At 39.3% G+C, this 9,680-nt stretch overlaps 1 long non-coding RNA gene across 1 annotated transcript; it reads left to right on the forward strand.

Moving 5' to 3' along the window:
* The first annotated feature begins 373 nt into the window (after positions 1-373).
* LOC143686529 (uncharacterized) lies at positions 374-6,121 on the forward strand. Its single transcript, XR_013177247.1, has 3 exons — positions 374-2,268; positions 4,910-5,061; positions 5,825-6,121. It is a non-coding gene; the product is annotated as an uncharacterized LOC143686529 (long non-coding RNA).
* The last annotated feature ends 3,559 nt before the right edge of the window (positions 6,122-9,680 follow it).

A 9,680-nucleotide genomic window follows, 5' to 3' on the forward strand; every position in this document is an offset into this window, starting at 1 on the left:
CAAGAGAAGGCTAAGAGATGCAGGCTGCCCTGCAAGCTGTGCTATCACTTGGGCTGTAAGACTTGACATATCCATTTTCATGAAGTATCTTTGGCAGATAGAGATGTTGTATGCTGCCTTTGGCTGGTGCCTATTGGAAGATTCCAATTCAGACATTTAGGATTTTCATGAAAGTTATACTGTTCTCTAAAGATAACTATACTTTTCTTTAAGAAACAGTTTCTAGCTTACTCCTTGACCCCAGTAAAAACTAAACAGTTGAACAGGTTTCCCCGCATGCCCATGCAGCTGTCCATTATGAGGTATGTATTGTCTGAACCAATAAATTACAGATTTTGGCAACATATCACAAATGGTAGTGTATATGTATAAGGCAAATAAGTTTCATGAACTAGCGGCTCATATGCCTATGGATGCTACTTCTGTTTTACTTCTTCCCTCTCCAAACATCTATGGTTATAACGGGGCCTCAGAAGGAAAAAAAAATATCTGGCTTACTTTACGGATGGTTCTGCATGATATATTGGCACTCAAAGGTGGACAGTTGCAGCACAATAGCCCCATTCTGGCTGCCCTGAAGGACAGTGATGAAGGGAATTCTTCCCAGGGATGGAACTCTGAGCAATTAATCAGGTTATTCATTTTGCCTAGTAGCATATATGGCAAGAGGGATGATTCTACACTGACTCATCATCAGAGGCTAATGGTTTGGCTGAATGCTCATGGGCCTGGAAAGGACACAATTGGAAAAACGGTGATATGGAGGCAGGGGACAGAAATATTTAGAGAAGATTTTTCTGAATGTAAACAGAATGTAACAATATATACAGTCCCTGTAAATACTCACCAAAGAGCAATATCACAAGAGAATAATTTCAGTGTCAGCCCTCTTTCCCATCCATGCCTGTCCTAGAACAGTGGACTCATAAAGTGGAAACGGCAGCAAGAACAGAAGTTATGTGAGGGTTCGGCAATGTGGTCTTCCACTAACCAAGCCCCATCTGGCTATAGCCACTGCTGAGTGGACAACTTGCTGAGGACACAGGCCAACACCATTGCCCAGAGAGAGTTGACAGCCACCTGACGCTAGGCTGATTGTATTTGGCGACAACTATCGTGGACAGTTCAGCAGTGTATTCTCACTAGAAGGGTTGCTTACTCTGCCCAAAATGATTGTACCAAATCATTTTGGTACAATCTTTGGACTTACAGAATGAGCAATTCATCATCAAGACATTCCACATAGAGTCCTCTATGGCCAAAGAACTCACTTTACAGAAAATGAAGTGAAGAAATGGGCTTCTGCTTATGGAATTGGCCAGTTTTGCCATGTTCCCTATCACTTGGCAGCAGAATATCTGAGAGGACAATGGAATGACCTTTTTAGAGGCTTAGTACTGTGCCAGCTGAGTGGCAGTGACTTATGGGATAGTAAAATACCCTTCGGGATACATTTCTGCTCTAAATTAACAAGCAACATATGGCCACCTATCTCCCCTAGCCAGGATCCATTGATTCAAAATCAAAGAAGGAAAACGGAAACAGCTCCTGCCACTATTATTCCTGAGCTCTATTAGTGACATTTTTGTAGACGATCCCCACAACTCTGTCTTCTACTGGTTTGGAGGGATGTTAATTCCCACAGAAGGAATGCTTGCACCATTACTGTGGACACAGCAATCGTCTACTCGATTGGAAGTTGAAAGAGTGTTATCTGAGTGTTGAGTGTTGGGAATGTGGAAGTGTTGGGAATGAGAGTGCTGCTTCATTCCCTGGTCATAGGTCTTTAATATTTGCTTTGTGGGGCTCCCAATAAGGACTTTATCTGGAATTGCAATGTATATTTAAAACGGCTTGCTATGAAGCTTCTTGCAGAAATGGTAACATCCTCCATTAATGTGTATGCTTTATCCAGTTGCCACATTATACAACTCACGTCAGTGAATCAAAAGGCAAAAAATGGGGGGAGGATCCTGACCATTAAGCAGGAATCAGGTTGCTACCATTTAATAAGAATAAGGAAGATTATGCTTGGAATGCAGGAAATCTCTCTGTATGCCTCTGAATACTTCCATTTCTTGTGATAAAAGTCAGTGGAGCTACATGCAATCAAATAAATGTAAAACTGCCAATGGTCTCGAGTCTTCAGGAAGGAAGGTTTGGGTAACCCACTAGAAGAGACCATGAAGAAATAAGTATTTGCTGAAGGCAAAACAAGTATGGAATAGGTAGAAATAGAAGGAAATTGCAACTACCAACTACAAACATGTAAGTTGCAGAACCAACAAGCACTCAAATAGTTATGAATATGTCTTCCTGATTTTAATATGTGAATATATTAACAAGTGTTCCCCTCTTCCATCTGGTAATTGTAGGTAAGAAATGTTAATCATGGTTTACGTAATATGTCAGTATTTAGATTAAAAGATACTCAAGAGGGAGCATGAGTCAGCTTGAAAAACAGTGCATATCACCCAAAAGTTAATGAAATGACATACAAGACTGGATGTTCTCCTTTGGGGAACGGTTTAGCATGTTTTTGTTTGTATGAGGAATATTTGCATCTTGTTAGATGGGAGCATGGTTTTTATAATTACTTTGAAGTTAAATAGTTTTAAGGGGGATATATAGTGATGGCAATGTGACAAGAGTGAGTTGTGAGGGTTTTATACTGTGTTAAGTTAGCTAAGCAGACACTAACAGGCCTAGAATTCTCCTTCCTGTACTGCATCAGCAGTGGAAATTGAGCAGCAGTCTTTAATATGTGATTATGGTTATTTAGAAATGGGATAGATGTCCGTGCTTTCTCTCTGCTCACAGCGAGCTCTACTTCCTGATTTCAGCTCTACAGATCAGTAGCAACCCCAGGGGCTTGTCCATGAGCACACAAAGGCAGGAGTCATGAAGTGAAGCAACAACCAGAAACTTTTAACCTGCCCTCTTCATAGCTCCACCAGTGGGTGTAAGGTCTCAGCTTCCTACCAGGTCTGCCTCATTTACCAAGCCCAGGATGGCTGGGACTAGTTTCTCCTCTGTTTTAGAGATTCACTTCTTCAACATGCCCCACAGTTGTGCGGGAATTAATTCTTCTCATAAACACCTTATTCCTTAATGTTTATATTATTGCTGCTTCCCTGACTGAAGCTTATTGAATCACAGGTTTAAAAATATCCTCCGTGTTCTATACGATGAGTACTCAGTGAAATCAGGGGGTCATGGCTGTGACCACAAAGCGAAACTAAAAGGCCACTGTGAAAAAAGGGAGGAAATTCCTTTTGCTTCATTCCCTGATCATAGGCATTTAATATTTGCTTTGTGGGGCTACCAATAAGGACTTTATCTGGAAATGCAATGTATATTTAAAACGGCTTGCTATGAAGCTTCTTGCAGAAACGGTAACACCCTTCATTAATGTGTACACTTTATCCAGGCACACATTTTGCATAATAAATAAATAAATAAATACAGTAACTCATTCCCTTGTTTGATAAGTGCCTGGGCATTGTATATTTTAAGCAAGTGGACCACATCTAATTCAAACTGCTTTCAATAGCTCATATTTTTCTCCCAAGAGCCCTCCATGCAACACCGATAACTCTGAACCAAACCACAATGCAGGGCATATTATTGGACTTAATTACACTTTGAAAGATAACAAATGTGAAATCCGAAATCCTGAACATCCTGTGAAATGTATTCTAATTAGCTGAACCCCTGTACTTCTCGGCCATTGGAAGAGATCTGGTTTTAGGGTTACTGAGCCTGAAGCAATCATATGTGCATGTGTCTGTGTGTATTTTCATGTGGTGATGTTCCAGCCATCGCCTTATTTTTGCTAGCTGGCTCTTATGGATGTCTCCTAGGAGATAGGCAAAAATGCAATTCTACTTCCTCAACTCCTCCTGTCTATTCGAATGAGGAACTTGTAGTTATTGTCAGTTTTGAAAGAAAACTGACAATAGGATTCTCAGCAGGGCACTTTTATAGCATGACCTAATAAGATCCTTAGCAGCACAACCTACAAGAATCTTCATTGTCTGATCCCAGCCTGCTTCTCTAAGCCTCATTTCTGTCCATTTTCTTTCTTATACCAAAGTTCCAGGCCTTCCCCACTAGTTTTGACATTCAGATCGGCCGTGGTTTGGCTTATCTTCTGGGCATTGTCTTGTGCTCTTACATAAAACTGAAACAATTTCTCAGCCCTTTCTTTGTTCTTCATCTAGCAAATTTCCATTTTCCTGTGGGCTCAGCACCCAACTTCTTTTAGATCTTTTGGCATTTAAATGGTATGTGACAAATGGCTATTGACCCACATCTTGAGGCTGTCTTTAGAACTATTTCTATTTTGTAATTTTTGTGCTGACAACTTTCCACCTCCACCACTTGCCTGAGGATCCTCCTTCAAGGAGGATGAGGCTTTGCAAATCCACCTAGGACAGCTGATTCAGGTTTAGCATGCCATCATCTCCGGGCTCGACTCTCTCTTTATTCATGGTGAGGCACTCGGGGACTGTTGGCACACTCTATTCGATGGAAATGACTGGGCAAGCCCTCTCTTCACCCCTTCCCTACCCCCTGACTTGCTTGGCCTGAAATAGAGAAATTAAGCAACATCGCCAGAGGGGAATTGGTTCAATTAAATGTCATAAGCAAAAGTTAATTAATTGACTTTTTCTCACTCTACTCAGAAACATATTATGTCCAAATCCCTAGTGCAAATTTGAGCAATGTATTAAAAATCTGGTAGCAGATTCATATTCACTAATAAAAATAACAATAATAGCAATAGTTTCTAACCTTTATTGAGCACTTAATATTCCTGACATAGTTCTAAGTACTTTAACATATATTAATTCTTTTAATTCTCATGAAACAATAAAAATTGTTTTTAATTACTCCCACTTCAAAGGATGAAGAAATCAAAGCACAGAAGAGTCAGTGTGAGTTGACTTTAGCAATCAAGAAAACAAAACTCAATAAATTAAGGATTTATGGTAAGAGAGTAGCAGAATTGAATTCATATAATTTTGAATGGGTCCCAAGGCAAGACCCATTAAGCAGGTAAGAACTGTCTAATTATTATTGATCTTTCAGGTCTCAGCTTAAATGAAACTTCCTAAGAGTGACTCTTTCCAGATAATTTCTCACTCACTCATGTATATATGATTTCCTCTTACACTTGTTTATAGATACCTGTTAATTTTCTCCATTTATTAAAATTTGTAATACTATATTTGCTTCCTTAATTCATAGTGTATTTTCTGTCTCATTCCTAGGCTAGAAGGTCATAAAAGCAGAGCTCACAATTCACTGCTATATCCCAGGGCCTGATTCAGCATTTGTCACATAGATGCTATTATTCAATAATTGTTAAATAAATAAAATAACTAGATCCACTTATTTGTTTCAACTCTACAAGGAAAATATTGTCCATGTTTTAAATACTCAACTCTAAACTTTTGAGGACATTTTTTGTTGATATATATTGATAAGTTATCAATAAGGAGTTTCAAATAAAAGGTTACTCAGTATGGGCATCAATTTAAAATTGTACTATGAATAATTCAAGGGTAAAGGTTTAGATTACAAAAGAAATGTACAAATTAAATTCTTATCAACATTGTTTATTGAGGTGGACAGGCTGTGTGCTACATCTTGAAGATGCCAAAGGAATAATATGTGACGCCAGCCTTCAGTGATTTCATGAAGGGAAAAGGGAGGAAATATGGACTTTGAGAAAGGCTCCAAGTCTTCCTGTCCTTATCTGTGTGAGCAAAGATTTGAGATGAATGGCGCCTTATCTACATCCTTTTCCTCTCTGCAGCCCAAAATATCGCCATGCATGTGACTGGAGAAATCACTTGGTTTGCTGGGAAAGGGATGTCAGAATAATAACACAATTGGGGTCTTGTCAGTACCAAGTCCTGAGACCCCATCAATTCTGTGAGATTCTTGTACTCTTTCTAAGAACTCAGTAGCTGCAGATACTGAGGCTCTAACTCAACAGTGGAATACAATCTGCTGTCACCTTCTGCACAGGAAGAGACAAAGCTTCCTTGGAGAAAATCCTCCCTTTACAAAATCTCGAAACATAATCTCTGTCTGGGACATGAAATAAACCTTTTGGAACATACACATTCAGGCCTTTTCATTTATTAAACACTTCCCAAGTTTGAGCATTCCTCTGTTTCAACTCAAAAGTAAATAGTTAAGGAATTGTTTATTTGAGTCCTCATAAATTCTATTTATTATTCTATTCGTTCATCCATCGGTTTTTTTCAACAATATTTATTAAATGCTTTCCATGTGTCAGGCATTGTTTCATTTACTGGTAAACAAAACAGAGCAAAAATAAATCAATTGAATAAACAAATAAGCAAGCAAGAAAACAAACACCAAAAAATGTGCCTCATGGGGCAAGAGAAAATGTAATTCCAGCTTAGATTCCAGAATAAGAGTGAGAATGTTATCTGTATGTATAAAGGAGATATTTCTCCCAGTCATGTCACTGGAGCTTGAAAGGGTCAACCCAAAGCAAGTGCATGAAAATTCTGTATAAAAGTATATTTTCTATGTCAGGATCATCTCCTATCCTTTGAGATTCGTATAAAATTACAAACTCCCTTCACAGTCCATGAGCGTCTCCATTTGCAGGATGTGCTGGTTAGAATCCGTTAGACACCCCAGAAAGGCCTTGCCCTTTACATCCATTCCTGGGGGGACAGAACTATTATGGGTGGGACCTTTAGCTTAGGTTGTTTCCATGGAGATGTGACCCTGCCCATTCAAGGTGGGTCTGGATTCCCTGGCTGGAGTCCCTTATGAAAGGCTAATAGGCAGACATTTTGGAGAGAGCTCAGAGAAAAAGCAAATGCTCCAGGAGAAGTAAGAGTATCCACAGAAACTGAGAGAGTCATTTTAAAACCAGAGGCCAGGAGAAGAAAGGCCAGCAGACGTTGCCATGTTCGTTTCCCGGTGACAGAGAACCCTGGATGCCAGCAGCCTTTCCTCACAGAAGGTATCTTCCACCTGATGACTTAATTTGGATATTGTCATGGCCTTAGAACCGTAACTTTGTGACCTAATAAACCCATTAAAAAAGTCAACCCATTTCTGTTATATGGCATTATGGCAGCTTTAGCAAACAAAAACACAGTATTTACAGGTATTTTTACTTGGGTGTGGGTAGGGTGGGAGAGACTTTATTTCTGAATTCATCTGGTGCTGATTTTCAGCTTCTGCTGAATTCCCTCATAAGTCTCACTTTGGGCAGCAGCTCCCATTTCTCTTGTGTTGACTTAATGTGGAACACAGCCCCGTTACCTTCAATTACACAAAACACGGCTCCCAACAGACCATTATGTATACAGGCTTATACAAAAATTCAGAGTAATGGCAGGTGGCTACTGTACAGCAAAGCACAACATAGCCCAGAAATGGAGAAAACGTGCTGCTGCATTTTAGCCTGCCCTATTCTTAAATTCTTCAGTAATAAAATTGCACTGCCAGCCATCCAGTCCTGCAGCCCTACTGCAAATGAACACATCCATGTGGTGATGTGCAAGCACACCAGAGCAGAATCTGCAAGCTCATCATTTTCTGTTGGGGTTCTAGCTGCTTCCTACTTTGCTGTTTGTTTGACCTACTTCTTCCCTGACTTTTTCACCCTCAGTAGAATGAAAGCTCCAGAACGGCAGGGGTTTTTGGTCTGTCTTATGTTGTGTTATATCTATAGAGCTTGAAGCAGAGGTCAACAAACTACAACCTGTCAGCCAAATCCAACCCACTCCCTGTTATTGTATTGCCTGCCTAAGAGCTAAGAATATATTTTTAAATAGTTTAAATGATTGAAAAAATAAAAATAAAATACACAGCACATAAAAATTATATAGATTTAAGATTTTAATATCTGTGAGCAAAGGCTTTTTTGCTTTTAACACACACATTCATTTGTATATAGATAGACGAAGATGTGCTTGTGCTACAATACCAGCATAATGGGGCAGAAACAACTGTTTACAGAAAACATCTTCCAACCCTAGTTATACGTTGGCATTCAAATACTATTTTCTGAGTATTAAATATGGGAAAGAAGGTATTGAAATTAAATTGGATGTCTCACCCTATATCTATAAATAATCATCTCATATTCACTGAGTCTTAGCATCCACAAATCACATATAAGAGAAACTTTTATCCATTCTGTCAAACTCAAGAAACTACGAAGGTGAGTGTAAAAAAAGGAAATGTAAATATAGTACTGTGAAATCTGAACAACTTCTAAATTGACAGAGAAACTTGGGAGAGGGTGATAGAATGATTTGAAAGGATTATGTGCCCTAGAAAAGCCATGTTTTAATCCTGATCTAATCTTGTGGGAGCAAACGTTTCTTTTAATTCCTATTCAGCAATGTACGGTGAAATCTATTGATTAGATTATCTCCATGGAGACGTGACACATCAGATTATGGGTATTAACTTTTTGATTAGATGGAGATGTGACACCACCCATTCCAGGTGGGTCTTGATTATATTACTGGAACCCTTTAAAAGAGAAAATATTTTGAGGTGAGAATTCAGAGACATGAGAGAACCATGAGAGCTCATACAGCTAGAGACCTTTGAAAAGGAAGAAGGAAAATGCCCCTGGGGAAGTTTCTTGGAACAAGAAGCCTGGGGAGAAAGCTAGCAGACATCTCCATATTCACCACATGCCTTTCCAGATGAGAAACAAATTCTGAACTTCCTCAGCCTTCTTGAAGCAGGGTATCTTTCCTTGGATGTCTTAGATTGGACATTTCTATATCCTTGCTTTAATTGGGACATTTTCATGGCTTTAGAACTGTAAACTTACAACTTAATAAATTCCCCCTTTAAAAATCCATTCCATTTCTGGTATATCACATTCCAGCAGCTGGCAACTAGAACAGCATGTTTCTAAATATATTTGTAACGCAATGAAACGGCTATGGAATTGATCTCTGCAGCTCCTTTCTGATGTCTTCCCCTACAATCCTTATAGGATTGTGATATTATAGTAATTTATTTAATAACAATTGAGGCATCACTAAATAAATCCGAGCAGAGGGTAAAGACCAAGTTTTCATAGAGGAAAGGACTCTAGTCATCCAGCAGGCTGCCTGAAAGTCAAGAGAGTGAAGAAAGAAGAGACTTGCTTAATGTTTTTCAACTAGTCAATACTTCTTTCTGAACCTCAGTTTTCTCATTTGGTAAACTGAAAATGAAAAATATCCTTTCCCTGCCAGTATAGTTTTGAGGCTGAGGTGAGAGATTGTAAGCATAAGTTCCTGTTCTCTAGCACTTGGAAAGTGCATGTTGATTAAATAAAGTTGCATGGCTTTGAAAGGAGTTTTGAAAGTAAGTTTCAGTTATGCCACCCTGTGTTACTTAGATTCAGTTGTCAACTTGGCCAGGTGAGCATACCTAGTCTTGTTGCTGTGGACATAAGCCAACGGTATGTGAACCTCATCTGTTGCTAATTACATCTGCAGTCAGTAAGAAGGTGTGTCTGCTGCAATGAGTGACGTTTGACTTAATTGGCTGGTGCTTAAATGAGACAGCGCCAAGTAGCACAGCCTAAGCAGCTCGGCATTCCTCATCTCAGCACTTGCAGCTCAGCCCAGGCCTTTGGAAATGCAGAAAGAAATCACCCCGGGGAA

This window comes from Tamandua tetradactyla, chromosome 6 (assembly GCF_023851605.1).
Source record: "Tamandua tetradactyla isolate mTamTet1 chromosome 6, mTamTet1.pri, whole genome shotgun sequence".
Lineage (NCBI taxonomy): Eukaryota > Metazoa > Chordata > Mammalia > Pilosa > Myrmecophagidae > Tamandua > Tamandua tetradactyla.